The sequence below is a fragment of the Cebidichthys violaceus genome, unplaced genomic scaffold, assembly GCF_023349555.1.
Source record: "Cebidichthys violaceus isolate CVI_PGR_0920_01 unplaced genomic scaffold, fCebVio1.0.p SCAF_32, whole genome shotgun sequence".
NCBI classification, from domain to species: Eukaryota; Metazoa; Chordata; class Actinopteri; order Perciformes; family Stichaeidae; genus Cebidichthys; species Cebidichthys violaceus.
The window spans coordinates 3,052,124-3,070,958 of NW_027176506.1; the positions used below are offsets into that span (position 1 = coordinate 3,052,124).

Sequence of the window (18,835 nt, forward strand, 5' to 3'; positions counted from 1 at the left end):
GCAGGCACCACTACCAAGGGTGTGCCAGAGGGTCCACATCGCTTGAGTCCCTCCACTTGCATCTCAACAGGTCAGGGACGTACGGTCAGATGAGGCTCATCATGAAAAGTAAAAAACAAATAATGCTAAACTAAAATAAATATTATTATTTCTCTACTGATCTGTGCTATAAATGTAATTTCTGTATGATTCCAATATTTCAAGCATTTGTATAATCAGAATCTCTGAATGATGTCATGTCCTGTTCAAACGCAGAGAAGACAGTGAGGTGAGACAGTGACCAGCTGTTCCTTACCTCAGACTGTGAATCCTCACTAACTGGGTTGAGTCTTTTTCTGTCTCATTGTTTGTCACCACTGTAATATTTGTAGACTCTTTTATTAGATGTCCTTTCTTTACATAGAATAGGTAATGTATTTCACGTCTGTGTAGAACATATGTAGTGTTGCTGATCTGACATTAAACCGCAGTGATAAAGCACAGAGAGGCAAACAGTACCTCTGCCTCACTGAAGGGGGCGAGCGAGAGCCCACGGGTCGGGTTCATGCTTGTTCTGTCGTTGCTCTTCTTCTACACTTCTCTTCTTCTTCTTATGTTTTGCTTTGACCACAAAAATGTAAGATTCTATATCTAAGCTTAAAAATGTCTCAAAAAACAGGGAAATATGACCAAATCAACAGCAATTCAACGTCGGACAGGTAGAGTAAAGTGTGTTATTTTTTCTTCATTTCACTGTTGATTCAGAGCTGGAAATTTCCCCCAGCAGTCAGGGCTGATGTATACAGTGATTTGAGGCTGGGAGCACAGTGTTGTTCCACAAAGGGCCTCAGTAAGAAGTAAACAGGGCCTTTGTTTGCCACAAGTCCCGGCCTTGAAGACAGACAGAGACTGTGACTCGCGTCGTTCATTCCAGAGTCAAATCAGTCAACAGACTGATCCATTTAGATTGGTGTTTGGTTGTCCACAAGGCATTTAAAGAGTGCACCATTCTCGGCAATGCTGCAATACCGGGTCAATGCGTGGAGTGAACGGAGCAAGCCCCTTTTTCATCTCCCAATGCTAAAAATCTGCTTAATACATTATCCTCATATAGAGGACATATCAGATATTAAACTGATAAGAACAGATTTTTTATTTTTTTTTATTTTTATTATCAAAAAATCTTTACACAAAATCATACACTTTCTAACATTCAGCTTTAACATTTGTCCTACAAGATAATCAATTCAATCTGACAATCTCATGCAAATAACCAAAACTTTGTCATAAAAAAAAACACGGTATAATACACTTATGCATTACCCTCAGGATTTACCATTCACCACCCAAAGCCTCCTTTCCACCTTTCCAAGGCAGCATGCTTCCCCCACTTCCTGATGTCCCTTTCAATCCTCCCTTTTACATCTAGTTCCATCCTCCTTAACACCCCCTCCAAGCGACTTTCCCTGTTTTTCCTCACCATGTCTTGCCTTGCCACCCACAAACTCCTTTTAACCAGGCTTATAATTAGCCACATAAGGAAAAGTTTATTCCCCAAGCCTACCCCTTCTACCACCCTAGTCCATGTCAATTTCCGGTTCCCACTACCCTAAATGTGTCACTTTTTCCATCTCGTCAGACCAGGAAAAGGGCACCGCATTTGGAGACGTCGTTGGTCTGCTAAACCCCTCATACGCCTCCTCCCCTAAAGGGGACGACAGCATGAGCAGGCCTGGGGGGAGATCAAAACTCAGGCCCAAACCTTCTGTTAGTGTGGCAGCTGCCTCCCCCAAAGCCTGCTCTTCCAACCTCCCTTCACCCCTTTGACTTGTGTCCCCAACTTCCTGCTTGTGGGCCCCTCGTTCCTCCACTTTGTCAGCAGGGCTTATATGCTGTCCTGTTACCTCTTCCCTCTTCCCCTCAATCCCCTCCTTTTGGGTCTGTCCTCCCTTACTCTCCCCGCTCTGCTTTTTACTGTATGCCCCCTCCCCACTCTCTCCAAACTCTGTCAGGAGTCCTGTTCCGAAAGCCTGCGAGCCTTTCCGTGCCCCTTGCTTTGACGTGGAGGGAGCAGGATCAGAAAAGAAGGCAGAAAGTTTGTCCGTGCTGTCCAAGGCTGCCTGGGCCGCTCCGCCTGTTCTGGCAGAGCCCTCCACCTGGAGCGCTGCCTCCCCTTTGCTCCCCGAAGTGTCAGCTCCGGAGCCCACCTGTACCGGCCTTCCTCCTCCATTCTGTCCACGTCTAGTTCCCCTACTCGGCTCGCCAGCCTCAGTAGATTTGGCGGCCTCTGCGAAAGTTTTCTTGCGGCTAGGGCAGCCTCGGTAAAGGTGGTCCGTTGCACTGCATCCATGGCAAGTCCTCGGCTCTGTGCAGTCTTTGTTAGTGTGCCCTGTCCGTCCGCAGAAACGACACCTTGTTTCCGCACAGCCTGCCTCTGTGTGCCCTGCCTGCCTGCACTTCCTGCAGAAAGCAGGTTGCCGTGGGTAGAACAGGTATCCGTGATCGCCCCCCAGGCTGAAAAAGGCCGGTGGGTGTCAGGATATAGCAAAACCTGGAACTGCCGCCGTCCCGTCCAAAAACCCAGGGGGTCCTTTATGTGTCTTGCACCCGTCATCACCTCACCATACTGCCCCAGAAAAGCAGCTAGCGCTGAGTCACTCACAAAGGGGTTATACATATGCACAGTTATTGTTCGGAAGTTCAGTCTATCAAGGTTCAATACCTTGTAGCCGGCTAGCGGCCTTACCCCTGCTTCTGATCGGCAGACTTCTTCCACTCGGCCGGAAATGTCCTCGTTCTTCAGCGTGACGTCAAACGCCGTCTCTTGCTGGTTCCACTGGATGCAGAGAACCTCCTCCACCTTTAGATGTAGCTGCCCGATTATAACTAGTCTGCCAAAAAAATCTCTGGAATACAGCTCCTCTTCTCCCGTAGTCGCCTGGAACTGCAGCGTGTATCTCAGCCCGACCCTTGGAATCGACTGATCTCCTTGGCCCGTTGTTGCCATTGCTGTGTCGTTGTGCGCTCTCTCTGTGCTGTATCCTTCGGCTAAAACGCTTGATCTTAGCCAAAAGGCCGAGAAGCGATGAGCCCCAACTGTTTGCTTCCTGAGGCAACCTCCTGACACATTTCTCCCTTGTCGTGGTGCAGTTCATTCAATGGGTCATAGCAGTGGCTGCTGCTTTGCACACCCATCCAAACCCTCCATAGTCAAGCACCTTGGTCTAGTTAAGGACAGCTTTCTGTCTTTTCACAAGTGTACAAGGCTCAGCCAAATGGCAAAGCCTGCCAAAAATAGGTTTAACTCATTGATGTTCCTCTCCACGGAAGTCTTTAGTAAAAGGCGAAAGACTTGTGCATTATGAAGACTTTTACACAATGTGGTTTCAAGTTCATATAGAGCAACATAATACATGTTTGCAGCTCTTCTGTAGCACCACACAGAAGATGCAAGGGCCCGTTCATCGCTGCTCGCAGCTTTAATGATTTTTATTTTTATCGTTTGGGAGCATATTTGGCCTGGTGAAAATAGAGGTATGATATAGGTTGCATATTTGTGTGAAAAAAAATGTCTCTCTAGCGCCCCCTACAAGTCAGACCGGCAACGCCCCTCGGCCAGTATGTCTGATTTACTTGAAATTCAACAAACATGTCCAGATCCGCTAGATCTACAAAAAATCCTCTCAGATCCCTAAGCTCCACCCACCAAAATTTTCCACCACCTTGAATTTTGTGAAAACCTAATTTTTTCAAACTCCTCCTACACGCTTGGTCCGATTGCTACCAAATTTGCTGTGGATTATTATTGGATCTAGATAAAAAAAAATGTATCAAAAGCTTGTTGATATCTTACAGCGTTTAGAAGATACTGACCAATGAACTTCTTGGGGCGTGGCTTGTATTTCAATACACATAACTTCTAAACCGTTTGTCCTAAAATCACCAAATTTGCTATATATGTGCACATCGCATGGTGGAACATACCCTACAATTTTCATTCCATGCAACCAATAGGGGGCGCTACAGCAATTCACTCAATTTCAGTTTTTTGTGATTTTTCACGTTTTCAGCCCTTGTATTTGAATGAACTCCTCCTAGAGAATTCATGCGATCGACTTCAAATTTGGTCAGGATGCTCTTAAGACCTTTGTGATGAAAAGTTATCAAAAGAGTTTTCAACGAAGAACCTTGATGTGGCGGGGCGGCCATTTTGCCTCATTGTGCATGAACAACAAAGTTGTTATAACTCCAAGGTACATTATTCAATCTGCACGAAATTTCTTATGCATGATGCTACTTCAACCCTTAGCACATTTCAAATGCAAAATTGTCAATAACTCTTAGCGCCACCTACTGGCAAAGAGAAATGTCATATTTTACACTTTTATCTACTCCTCCTAGCCAATTGACCTGATCAGTCTCAAATTTGGCAAGAATAGCCTTAAGACATTGAAGATGCTCCATCATGAATATTGAGAGTTTGCGTTGAACGATGTTGCCATGGCAACGCATCATTCGCCATGAAAAAGTAGGCTGATGGTTCAGTGGCTTGCGATGCTCAAAAACTCATTAAACTTTGTACATGTGTCATAGGTGATGGGAAGACATATTTTATTTGGGTTTTTGGTTTGGCCGTTTTAAGTTGCCTCCATAGCGCCCCCTACAATATTTCAAAAGGCCAGCCCCAGCGCTACGTTTGAGGTACATTAATGAAACCTGGTAGGCACATGTAACTCCTGCAGACGTAAAGAAAAGTCTCTTGGGACCATGCTCTAAACCATTCCGTAAGTTGGCCATTTGGATTTTTGGGTCATTTTTCAATAGATTTTGGCCTATTTCTAGTCGCTATAGTTTAACGAACTCCTCCTAGGGACTTTGTCAGATCCACTTCAAATTTGGGCAGTACAATCTCAAGAGCATTGTGATTAAAATGTATCAAAAGCTTTACGTTTGACAGAATGCCTTAACCGTAGCGGGCGGCTACTTTACGTGATTCCCCATCAAAGAAGCTGATGTAACTCAGCTGGACTTGTTCCAAACAGTCCCAAACTTCACATGCTTGATAACACTCATGGCCTGAGGATGTCTACAAGCTAATTTTCAGTAATACTCACAGCGCCACCTGCTGGCGAAAGGAAATCTTAATTTTCTGACAAATGGCATCCTATTTACATGACTTCGTCGAATAGTCGTTTTTGCTTAGGAAGGTTCCTCACTGACTGAAATGACTGCCATGATAACAGCTGTTATTCAGCATTGAAAGGTGCTTCACTGCTTCTTTTATTATCTCTTTTAGCATTGGAAACACTGGACCTTCCTTTAAGACAGGAAAGTTGATAGTTCGCCCACACAATTACTTGCGTCGCCAACATTTAAAGTGATGCACCATTCCGCCGTCCATGTCCATTAAAACCAACTGTTTATCTTACACAGGTTCAACAATTACAGTCATACACTCATAAAGTAAGGGGATTAATGTTGATGAATATCAACAGACAGTGACAATCCTTACGTTTAATTTCAAATTTATTTATACACTTTCAACATGTAACAAATAAATACAAAAACTATAGCAAATAAAATGAACAGTAAATATAGCAAACTGTCAATGAACAGTTATCGTTCTAAATAACAATAATCAAGTACTTTGTCTGATTTGAATGAGATGTCATTCCACTCAGCAGTCACTCTTTCATTGATGAGGACTAGACCCGTCCCCTGTCTTAACTGGTTGTTGTAGACATTTGTGGAAGGCATCAATCCTCTCAGAGACATACAGTTTCATTGGTGTGATTTAAGCCCCACCTCCTTTCACAATAAATAAATCATATGTTGCATTATCTTGTGTGTGTCTCAACAGAGACTTACTGTTTCAGCGGTGTGGGTTACTCCATCCATTTCTCTATGATTTAATCTTCTTTGTTACGAAAACTAACTTAAGTTAATTTAAAATACATGGCAGTATGACAAAATATAACAAAATATCAATCAGCAGACATTCAGTGCAATGAACTATTTTTTATTACATATGTATGATGGAATATTTACTGAAGACTATTTGGCGATTGGACTCTTTCCATAGTTACGTACTATATTAAAAATGGGTTGAGGTACTGTGGTTACATCAATAATATTTCCCCTGGAGTCATACCACGTTGCTCCAAAAGACTCCTTCAGATTTATGATGTGAAGCATCAGGTCATGAAGGCCACTGTTGAAGACAGCCACAGGGGTGCCAACACTAGATGCCAACCCAGATGCATCACGTGTCCCACAATCAACCAAGTGTTCTCCGTGATCAATAACAGCACCCACTACACCATGTATGTTCAACAAGCACATGCCATCTCTCAACAAGTGTTCTTGCAGCATTTCGTACATCTCGGGCTCTTCTGCAGTCACCAAAATCTCTTTGCTGTGCATTACCAATCCTTACCTATGAAGGCAAATCACTGTCAAAATTCGAGAGTGCAAATTAGATTCACGTGTGCGCGCAAATCAAACAGCCGCGTGTGTATTTGACTTTGTCGAGCACTTTTACATCACTCCGCGAGCGAAATTCCCTCTTGCGTGAGCGAAAGTCCCTCACTCGCGCGAGAGGGACTTTACTCTGATCGCTCGCTCACAGTTTATCTTTTTGACAGTAAGTGGGCGGACCCAGTCTCTACATCCAATTGGTTACAATCCTCATCTTTGGATAGACCGGCTATCACTGTGACACAAGCTGTAGCTGTGTTTCAATTCAGGGGCTGCATCCTTCGAAGGCTGCATTCGTAGACCGGTTGCGTCACAGCGCTGCAACTAGGCTGTCCCTTTTCGCAAGTTTGTTGAAGACTCCTTCAAATGCAGCCGACGAATGCAGCCTTCAGGTCTCAGATTTGGAGGACACATCTGATGTATCCTTTGCGGCCCAGCATATCCCGAGATGCATTGCGTGCCGATGAAGATTTCATTTGAACCAACATGGCGGCGATTGATGCGAGAGCTGGAGAAGCCGCAGCATTCACTTTTAAATGTAAGTATTGGGTTTCAACTCACTAGAATGTCACCGATACTAATGTTAAAGCAAAATAAGCGATCTTATAACATCACATGTGTTAAAATGATCAATTAAGTTTCGTGACGTTCGTAACTGACAAGGTAACTAGCATTAGCCGCTGCGCTATTACCAGCTTGTCTGCCTGCATCCAACCGTAGTTTGTAACGTAACTTTTAATAACTTTTAATAACTTCACTTTCAAACCTCAGAGGTTCACTGATATCTTACTGAGATTGTGACAATTTTACAGATGATTTATACTTCAAATTAACGGACCAACGTGAGCTCAGGTAGACAGGTTATCAACCTGAGATGTCACTTTAAAGTGCGGTAACGTTACAAACATTGAGATTAATTTCACGAATACACTGAATTTGAGTATTTTGCTAATTCTGTTCTTGTTTTGTTACAGGGAGCCAGGAGTTGAGGGGGAGAACGACGGACAAACATTCAGCAACCTTGACTTTGAATTAAGACATTAGTCCATTTGTAACATCTCCATTTGACTATCCTGTACTTAAGGTTACAGTTACATTCGCTCTGATCTTATATTAGTTACATTATCTCTCATCCTATATTACAGTTACATTAGCTCTCATCCTGTACAAAGCTTTTACTAATAAGACAACCAGTAGATCGTTAAAAATTAATTGATAAATACATTGTTTTAATTACTATAACTGATTGAAATTAGTAATTTAACATATTACCTGATTATTAATTTAGAAAAATAATATGAAAAAGAACTATGAATGAGTTATTGAATATAAGATTAAAAAACTGATTAAAAACACTAATCTAAAACCTTTACAGTATATATATATATTTATACTGAAAAGGTTTTAGTTTAATGTATTTATGTGTGTGTGTGTGTGTGTGTGTGTGTGTGTGTGTGTGTGTGAATATACAGTGGGGAAAAAAAGTATTTAGTCAGCCACCAATTGTGCAAGTTCTCCCACTTAAAAAGATGAGAGAGGCCTGTAATTTTCATCATAGGTACACTTCAACTATGAGAGACAGAATGGGGGGAAAGAATCCAAGAAATCACATTGTAGGATTTTTAATGAATTAATTGGTAAATTCCTCTGTAAAATAAGTATTTGGTCACCTACAAACAAACAAGATTTCTGGCTTTCACAGACCTGTAACTTCTTCTTTAAGAGGCTCCTCTGTCCTCCACTCGTTACCTGTATTAATGGCACCTGTTTGAACTCGTTATCAGTATAAAAGACACCTGTCCACAACCTCAAACAGTCACACTCCAAACTCCACTATGGCCAAGACCAAAGAGCTGTCAAAGGACACCAGAAACAAAATTGTAGACCTGCACCAGGCTGGGAAGACTGAATCTGCAATAGGTAAGCAGCTTGGTGTGAAGAAATCAACTGTGGGAGCAATTATTAGAAAATGGAAGACATACAAGACCACTGATAATGTCCCTCAATCTGGGGCTCCACGCAAGATCTCACCCCGTGGGGTCAAAATGATCACAAGAACGGTGTGCAAAAATCCCAGAACCACATGGGGGGACCTAGTGAATGACCTGCAGAGAGCTGGGACCAAAGTAACAAAGGCTACCATCAGTAACACACTACGCCGCCAGGGACTCAAATCCTGCAGTGCCAGACGTGTCCCCCTACTCAAGCCAGTACATGTCCAGGCCCGTCTGAAGTTTGCTAGAGAGCATTTGGATGATCCGGAAGAGGATTGGGAGAATGTCATATGGATGAAACCAAAACAGAACTTTTTGGTAAAAACTCAACTAGTCGTGTTTGTAGGAGAAAGAATGCTGAGTTGCAACCAAAGAACACCATACCTACTGTGAAGCATGGGGGTGGAAACATCATGCTTTGGGGCCGTTTTTCTGCAAAGGGACCAGGACGACTGATCCGTGTAAAGGAAAGAATGAATGGGGCCATGTATCGTGAGATTTTGAGTGAAAACCTCCTTCCATCAGCAAGGGCATTGAAGATGAAACGTGGCTGGGTCTTTCAGCATGACAATGATCCCAAACACACCGCCCGGGCAACGAAGGAGTGGCTTCGTAAGAAGCATTTCAAGGTCCTGGAGTGGCCTAGCCAGTCTCCAGATCTCAACCCCATAGAAAATCTTTGGAGGGAGTTGAAAGTCTGTGTTGCCCAGCGACAGCCCCAAAACATCGCTGCTCTAGAGGAGATCTGCATGGAGGAATGGGCCAAAATACCAGCAACAGTGTGTGAAAACCTTGTGAAGACTTACAGAAAACGTTTGACCTCTGTCATTGCCAACAAAGGGTATATAACAAAGTATTGAGATGAACTTTTGTTATTGACCAAATACTTATTTTCCACCATAATTTGCAAATAAATTCTTTAAAAATCAGACAATGTGATTTTCTGGATTTTGTTTTTCTCATTTTGTCTCTCATAGTTGAAGTGTACCTATGATGAAAATTACAGGCCTCTCATCTTTTTAAGTGGGAGAACTTGCACAATTGGTGGCTGACTAAATCCTTTTTTTCGTGTGTGTGTGTGTGTGTGTATATATGTGTGTGTATATGTATGTGTACACACACACACACACACACACACACACACACACACACACACACACACACACACACACACACACACACACACACACACACACACACACACACACACACACACACTAGCCGAGCAGGGATTCTGCTATGGGAGCAGCGAAGGGGGGGGGGGGGGGGGGCTGGAACAGCTGGTGACGCAAACAGGAAGTCCTCTGTAGCGTAGGCCGTCTCATTTCGGAGACCGCACGGTCCAGCCTTCGTGGTCCTCAAAGGACGCGGCCGACGTGGGCCGCGAAGGCTGGGTCCTCCGAAGGATGCAGCCCCTGAATTGAGACACAGCTACAGACTCAGATTTTCAGATTGCACTACCCGTGCAGTAATAATGTACATCTTACTGCAAGGGGTACTTTTACTTTCTGCACTTAAAGTACATTTTGCTGATAATAACATACCTGCATTCAAAACCTTAGTCAAGTATTTACTTGTAGTGGATTGTTTCATCAGTATTAGTACGTTTACTGCAGTGAAGGATCTGAATACCTTTTCATCCACTAATTACTTGTCAGTGATTTAAGTTGGGCAAACAGTTAATATAGAAACAGTGGTTCCTAACCCTGGATCCAGATCCTTGAGCGGGTCCAAATTGTTGCTCATATTGTATACACTGCCTGGCCAAAAAAAAAGTCGCCACCTGGATCATCATGCCTAGTGCCTACTGTACAAGCCTGTGGGGGCAGTGCTATGATCTGGGGTTGCTGCAGTTGGTCAGGTCTAGGTTCAGCAACAGTATGTGCTCAAAGAATGAGGTCAGCTGACTACCTGAATATACTGAATGACCAGGTTATTCCATCAATGGATTTTTTCTTCCCTGATGGCACGGGCATATTCCAAGATGACAATGCCAGGATTCATCGGGCTCAAATTGTGAAAGAGTGGTTCAGGGAGCATGAGACATCATTTTCACACATGGATTGGCCACCACAGAGTCCAGACCTTAACCCCATTGAGAATCTTTGGGATGTGCTGGAGAAGGCTTTGCGCAGTGGTCAGACTCTACCATCATCAATACAAGATCTTGGTGAGAAATTAATGCAACACTGGATGGAAATAAATCTTGTGACATTGCAGAAGCTTATCGAAACAATGCCACAGCGAATGCGTGCCGTAATCAAAGCTAAAGGCGGTCCAACGAAATATTAGAGTGTGTGACCTTTTTTTTTTGGTGGTGACTTTTTTTTTGGCCAGGCAGTGTACAACTACATTATATCTCTTCTGTAAACACCAGTATGATTAAATATGATAACATCATGTTTTAATCAATTAAGATCAAAGAGCTTATTTGAGCTGTTTGTCACAAGAGGTTTGACTGTCAAACACACATTGTCTGTAATAGAATGATGAGTGAATTTAAATCAATCTGAGCAACTTGACTCCATTTACAAGAAAAACACATTTTTAATTATTGTATTTCAAAACGCTATTAACATAATTTGTATTTCATCAGCCTCTACAGTCTGAAAAGTTTACAAAACCTGTCAGACAAATGTAGAACATTGTGAGTAGTGGAGTCGTGTTTAGTGGAGGATTGAGAACCACCTCTAACAGACCTAGCGTCTGTGTCACAGTCATATCCAAAGACGAGGATTGTAACCAATTAGTTGTAGAGACTGGGTCCGCCCACTTACTGTCAAAAAGAAAAACTGCGAGCGAGCGAGCAGAGTAGTGATGGGAATTCCGGCTCTTTTGAGAGAACCGGCTCTTTTGGCTCGGCTCACTAAAAAGAGCTGGCTCTTTCGGCTCCCAAATGGCTCTTCAGATTTTTTGGTGCTTAAATTAATTTATTACCAACAATAATGTAAAATTATGTGCAATATGAATTACTAATGTAAAAAAAACATGCACTATATCAAATGTTTATTATTGTATAATTATTGTATATTATTGTGTATTTATATACACTTTTATTTATACACTCTACAGAGTGATAAAAAAAAAAAATTAGAAAGTGCAAAAACAAACGTTTAACTATTTACAAATTAACTTAACTAACTTAACTATTTTAAACTTTTAGCTTTTTAATACTTAACAAATTTAAAGTGAAACAACATACAGAAGCTTACAGAATCACACAACAAAATATCAATTAAAATGTGTAAAACAAAAAGAAAAAAATCAGCATCCAGAGTTTTGTCCTTCAGTGAAGATTTACATTGAGAAAGACCAAGTGCCTCAGCTTTGAGGGGCTGATCCTGTTTCTTCTCTCCGTAATTATCTGCCCTGTTTAGGAGAAGATTCTCTCTGAGGGGACTGAAGTTGCTACAATGCACAGTCTGTGTGCCATCACATGAGTAAGGCGTGGGTACACTGAAGCCTTGGTCTCCCACCAGCTCAGTGGGTCTGCACTTCTCTGGAAAAGGGGCTCCTCAAGGTAGGATCTCACTTCCAGAATTGAATCTGCTGAAGGATTCCTTCTTGTAGTGTCTCCATTTGCTCGTTCTTCAAAGAACCTCCAAACAGCAGATGCTTGTGGCTCCTCTTGTTCGTGCTCTGCTGCCTCTTCTCCCTCTTGGCCCTCTGGCAGTGAAGTTGGCTGGCTGGATCTTGCTGCTGCTGCAGTTACTCTCTGAAGAGCTTCATCAACCGCTCTGTTGTCATTAAAGGCCAGCTTCTTGAATCTTGGGTCAAGAATGGTGGATTCTGAGAGAACAGTGTTGTATTCAATTCTGTGGAACTTTCTGTCCATGGATGCACAGAGAGCAGCCACTAACTCTGTCACTTTCCCTGTGGTTACTCTGGTCTGGTGCTCAGCTGTCACTCTCTGCAGACCTTTGCACAGGATTAACATTTTGGAGGCTGTAACATAGCTGAAAAAGAGTAAACAATAAGTGTTAAAATTATACTTTGTTTTATTTAGCAGTATATATTATTCTTCTGGTCATGTCTAATTCGCTTTTCATACCAATAATGCAACAACAACTAATAATAACAATAATAATAATAATGTGATAACATTTGTACACTACACCTGTCTGCAGTGATCTCCACAGTGACCTGCTCGAATGGCTCCAGAACAGTGCATGCCTCCTGCAGTACCTCCCATTCCTCTTGGCTCAGAGGATCAACTGATGCATTCATAACAGCCAGGGTAGAGATGACTGCATCCTTGGACTCCAGAATCCGTTTTATCATATGAAAGGTGGAGTTCCACCTTGTGACACAGTCTCGTTTGAGCTTCAGCTCAGGCATGCCCATCTGTAGTTGGGTAGATTTGAGCTTGTGTGTGGCTGTTGTGCTCCTGTGGAAAAACTCCACTATCGCCTTCACTTTGTTCACAGTGGGCTTCATCACCTTCGAGCATCTTTTACAAACAGGTTGATTGTGTGTGCAAGACATGGGTGGTGGGTCCATTTCAGGGTTTTAATTGCTTTGGTTATGTTAGCTGCATTGTCACTAACACAGCAAACCACTTTGTTGTCCACGCCCCACTCTTTTGCCACTTTGAGCAGCTCCTCTGCTAAGTTGTCAGAAGTGTGTCTGTCACTGAACTCAAAACAATCCAGAAGACAGGACACCATTTTGTAACGTTCAACAAAGTGACATGTAACTGACAAGTAGGATGTGGTGGTACGGGATGTCCAGGTGTCAGTTGTTGGACAAACTGCTGTGTCTTTTTTAACCCTCTCTTGCAGTGAAGCACGTTCTCTGTCATACAGGCCTGGGATGATTCCTTGGGAGAGTGTTTTCCTACTTGGAATTGCATACATTGGATTGAGTGCATGAATAAACCTTCTGAATCCTTTGTCATCCACAACTGAAAATGGTTGGAAATCACATGCAATCATTTTGGCCAGTTCTTCATCAATCGTCTTCTGTCTTGCTGCGGTCATAGACTTTCGCAAAAATTGGCTCATAGAGCTCTGGGTTGTACTTTTAGGTGGTTGTGGTGGTGTACTGGACAATGCTGTAGACACTGCAGTTGCAGCAACAGTTGCAGTAGACATACTGGCACCTTCATTAATATCAGGTTCACTTGCTTGTCTTTTTTCTTCCAATTGCACTGATGGATGAACAGTTCTCATGTGCCTGTGCAGGTTGTTTGTGGAGCCAGCTCGATATGAGATTTTAGTCTTGCAGACTCTACATTCTGCCTTAGTTTGGTCAATGTAATTGAAATGTGTCCAGATTTTGCTGCGTTTCCTGTTGACACTCATTTACTCAATTTTTTTTTTTTTACCTTTCCAGTCCGTTGCTCTCTTTCTCTCTCGTGACCCGTCTCCCTCCCTCCTGTTCGTGTGCTTGCTTTGTGCTGTGTGTGTAACTCCCGCCCCTCCCCCCTCTGCTCAGCTCAGGCACAGAGACGACACCACACATATTGACCAATCAAATGCGGTTTGAGAGAGAGAGAGAGAGAGATTGAGAGAGAGAGAGAGAGAGAGAGAGAGAGAGAGATTGAGAGAGAGAGAGAGAGAGAAACAAAAAAAACAAAAAACAAAGCGGCTCCTAATCAGGAGCCGGCTCCCGTCGTTAACGTCAAAGAGCCGGCTCTCAGAGCATTTTCGTTCGCGACCGACACATCACACGAGCAGAGTAAAGTTTTGCGAGCGAGCGAAAGTCCCTCGCTCGCGGAGTGATGTAAAGGCGCTCGACAAAGTAAAATACGGATCTCATTTGCACTCTCGGATTTTGACAGTGATTTGACGTCATACTTACCTTCCAGTTCCTGCCAAACACTGTGCTGTTCAATCAACGTGCACTTCAGCGGGACTTTTCTTGCTTTCCTTTGCTACAGACACTTCCAACTTGCTCCCTTCTACATAGATGTCATCAAAATCTGACCCTTGCCACAGGAGCAAGGACATGCTTTATCGCAGCTACAACACTACATGCAGTTGATACATTCACGCCATAATCCAGTGAGTCTGCTCCAAAAGTCCCTGCAATAACGGACTACTGCAGTTTCTCTGAACACATGCAAGACTTACCTTCAACATCCATCTTACCTGTGATGGATTTTGCTCCGGTGAATCTTTCACCATCAAACTTACCTCCGATGGATTTTTGGATATATATATATCTCCTTACAACATTCATAAAAAAAATATGCTGCGTCCACATAGCGCCTTTGTGTGAGAGCCGCTGTCTCTTCTTCTAGAAACAGCCATGGTGCAGCCACACCCAACCGTTAACGTTAACGGACCAGTGATAGTATCTAACTACTTTGTGGTTTCTTGCCTTCTCCAACAGCACAGAAAAACAATGAGGGAAAAAAAAACACATTATAATTAAATATATCTCCTTACAACATTCATAACAATTAAGTTGCGTTCACATAGCGCTCTCAGACAAAGGCTCTGTCTTTTCTTCTAGAAACATCCACTGCTGCACCCATCACTCAATTTAAAAAGAAAATCCAATAGCACTGTTATCATTCTAATTCCATAATTACTTTTAATTCCGTTATTTTAAAATCTCCATAAACATTTCCAATGTAAAAAAAACACATTCGTGACTCTAGTGAACCTTCATGATTTAGAACAGAAACGCTCACTCCGTCTGTGCGTTGTTAGCCGCGTTAGCTCTTAGCTTTATTAGCTCGGATTAGCGAACGTTGGCGTTACGATACTCCAACCAAACACGTGCTGCGAAAAGCTAACTAGCTCTCCCCTGAGTGCTGAGTAGCGTTAACAGACCAGTCATAGCAACTAATGTAATCTTAACAGCATTCAAGACGCTCAAAGCCACAGTATATCTACAAGTAACATCACATTAAATAGCAGATTCTGACATTAGCATGCTAACAAGCTAGCGCAGCTACCTCCGTCCCCTTTGTCACAGTTAAAACTGTTAAAAGAAACACTCACTGTGAGTTCAAAATTGTCCAAACGTCCTTGAAAAATCTCTCTTCTCTCTTAATCCGTGTGTATGTATGTGTGTATTTGTATGTGTCTCTATCTCTCAATTCAACGGTCTCTCTGTCAATTGCAAATGCGGCGTACTTTACGTCAAAGTGACTTTCATACAACAAGGTCAGGCAATCACTTCCGTGAATGTGGACGGAACACATATTGTAGTGATTTAATAATAATCTTCACATCATCCCAGCAACACTTTGCCTTATAAGTCACAACTATAGACTGTATATAACAAGGAGACATAGTCTTTGTGACGTCACCATTGATGCCTAACTTAACAGAACATAAAATAAAATGTGTTGAACTCAATTACCTAACAATGCAAACACATTGCAGTATGAAGTGACAATAACAATGTATTGTATGATTTAAATTTATTTTTAAATGGACTTCCTGAACCTTGCCACTGAGCTGATATTTAACTTTTAAAAAAAAAAAATCACACTGTGGATAATTAATAATACTTTGTTATAACATGTTTTGTCTTCATGTATGCTGTATTTACTGTCAACCTGTGTGATTCTTGCAGCCAAAAGCACCATTTGCTGGTATTTCTCAATATGAAGGGAAATTGCATCTCAATTGTAGATTTGTGAACATAGAGTATGATCCTAGCTTTGGGATGACATCAATGTCTCATTTAGAATATATAATGTCCATAGTATTTATAAATGTAACTCTCTCTCCCTGTGTTACTCCCTCCATTATCTGTCTAAATGACAACTACACACACACACACACACACACACACACACACACACACACACACACACACACACACACACACACACACACACACACTCTCAAAATGATTCCCTAATAGAAAAGAAACAACCACATGAACCCAATTAAAACAACTTTTATTAACTAAACTTTAACTAAACAATTACAACGACACACAAAATATAACAAAAAGAAATGAAAAGAAATCAAATTGAATATTGCACAACAGTCTCCTCCCCTCCCACCACCATCTCCTCCGTCTGCTCCTCCGTCTGGCTGCTTGCCTCGACCACATCTGCACATATGTACAACAAAATACAAACATATTAAATGTGACATTGCTTTATTCATGTTAATTCTTTCATAATGCAATCACACAAAAAGATACATATTGACTCAATCCATCTCATCCTCCCTATTCACACACCCAATGTCCAAAATTGAGACCTAATTGTTAGATATTCACTTGTGTTTATAATGTGAATTCCTGTTCATCGTCACTTTCTTTTACTGCTCCCATACTAATTTCTCTCTGCAGACTGCTGAAGTAACATGTCATATGACATGGTTAAGCCAGCTTTGAGCTCAACACTTGAAAACTGCTTCAATTTAAACAGCAAATGGTGAAACTCCTGCCGAATGGTGTACTTTATTAGTCATTCCCTCAGTGACGGTCATACTGTGACAACATTCAAAGTACAGCAAAACATTAACACTCACCATCGGCTTTAAAGCTGGCTAGACTGCTCTCAATCTCCTGCTGCTGGAGGAAGCTGGCCATCTTCTCCTTGCTCCCCTCCTGCTGCTCAGGGGGAACCTCTTCTTTAACCACCAACAGCTGCTGGACGTCTACAGGAACACAGTAAACACACACAGAGATGTTACAAAGAAATATCAGTATTGAGCAAACAGTCTCCTGTACATACACTTTGTTTTCCTGCCATCATTCCCTCTTACTGTCACAACTTCAGCCAGGCTTTAGTTTTTCATGTGTCTGTCTCCTGTTTTGCCACACTAACTCTCATGTCATTTCAGAATCTGCCACTCCCTCCCGCTCTGCACTAATTGCTGATTTCATTTTCACCTGGCCTGCCCCACCTCCATACTCACCTGCTCCTCATCAGCAATCAGCCCCTCAGTGTATATGTACCGGTCCATTTCCCTCAGTTCTCTGCCAGATTGTCTAGTGTGTTTCCCTTGCTATCCAGCAACCTGTCATTCAGTGTGGCTTTGTGGCACAAGGCAGTAATACTGCCTGTGCCAAAGCACACTGACTGTAATCCTGCGGCCTTATTATTATTATTCAGTGTGGCTTTGTGGCACAAGGCAGTAATACTGCCTGTGCCAAAGCACACTGACTGTAATCCTGCGGGCTTATTATTATTATTCAGTGTGGCTTTGTGGCACAAGGCAGTACTGCCTGTGCCAAAGCACACTGACTGTAATCCTGCGGGCTTATTGTTGGAATGCTGATTCAGCATTCCAAGTATTGTTCTTCGAATCTTTATTCTTCAACTATTTCTTCCGTACGTATTTTGGCACTTAATAACGTCCACATTTCTAAAGCTACAGAAACCGTTCAAATATGAAAATGTTCAGCTTTTTCAGGAGAGGGGTGCTATGTCTTTTTATGTTTCTAATCTTTCAACTTTTTTAATTATTAAGCATTTTGCAATTTTTTTTTGAATGGGATGTCTATGGAGAAACTTTTCAAATCCTCTTAAACTTGTTCAACTTTCAGATCATTCTACTTCCTCATACTTTCAGCTACAGACACCATTTAAACTTTCAAATGTTGAGAAAACCCTGATCAATGATTGTATGTTTATAATCATTTTGATATCTTTTATACTTTTTGAGCTGTAGCAATTTTGCTTTTATGTGTTTTTCAGTCCTTTTCTGCTTTTATAATGGGTGTGTATTGCGCAGCTTAGAGTGCGTGACGTCATCGCTAGAGTGAAGAGAAGCCTGAGATTCCTGTGAAAAAAATATTTGTCTTTTGCGACTGACTCCTCAATTTTCACTCTACATGCATAATTTTTGGATGGAAACGTAGCTAATCTTGTCCTTGTCGTAGACATATGACTATGGAATCTCACAGATTTACACATTTGGCACAAAAGCCTTTACTTGAGAGGAAAACCAACTTTCTCCTCCATAGACCCCAATGTTAAAACGTACTTCAAAAAAGTCTTGCACAGACAAACGTACCCCATTTCTAAATCGCCATTGAAGCCACTTTTTTTTACACTACAGATCCAATTTTCGCATGATCTGTTCTTCAAGTCATCCTTGCACTTCAGTTTTAATATCGGAGCAATAGGGGCTATGGTTATGGGGGTTTTGTGATTTTGTTTGACAGGTGTTTTCCAGTTTTTTTCTCATGAAAAGGCGGCAGGCTCACAGGTGTTCGTGCTTGAGCTAATTACTAATGTTTATAAACACACAGACTCACAGACTCTCCAACTGCTGCGTCGTCACCATGGGAACCAATGACACACACACACACACTCTCTCTCTTTCTCTGTCTGTCTGTCTGTCTCTCTCTATACACTCAGTACATATAACTGTCTGTCTGCCTCACTCACTCACTCAGTACATATAACTGTCTGTCTGCCTGTCTCACTCACTCACTCCATATAACTGTCTGTCTGCCTG

The 18,835-nt window shown here is 42.1% G+C and overlaps 1 non-coding gene and 1 pseudogene across 1 annotated transcript; both read right to left on the reverse strand.

The window, feature by feature from the left end:
- Window positions 1-974: 974 nt before the first annotated feature.
- LOC137883051 (U2 spliceosomal RNA) lies at window positions 975-1,166 on the reverse strand. The gene has a single exon (XR_011104461.1). It is a non-coding gene; the product is annotated as a U2 spliceosomal RNA (small nuclear RNA).
- Window positions 1,167-3,245: 2,079 nt separating this feature from the next.
- Window positions 3,246-3,355, reverse strand: LOC137882660 (U5 spliceosomal RNA; annotated as a pseudogene).
- Window positions 3,356-18,835: the final 15,480 nt, after the last annotated feature.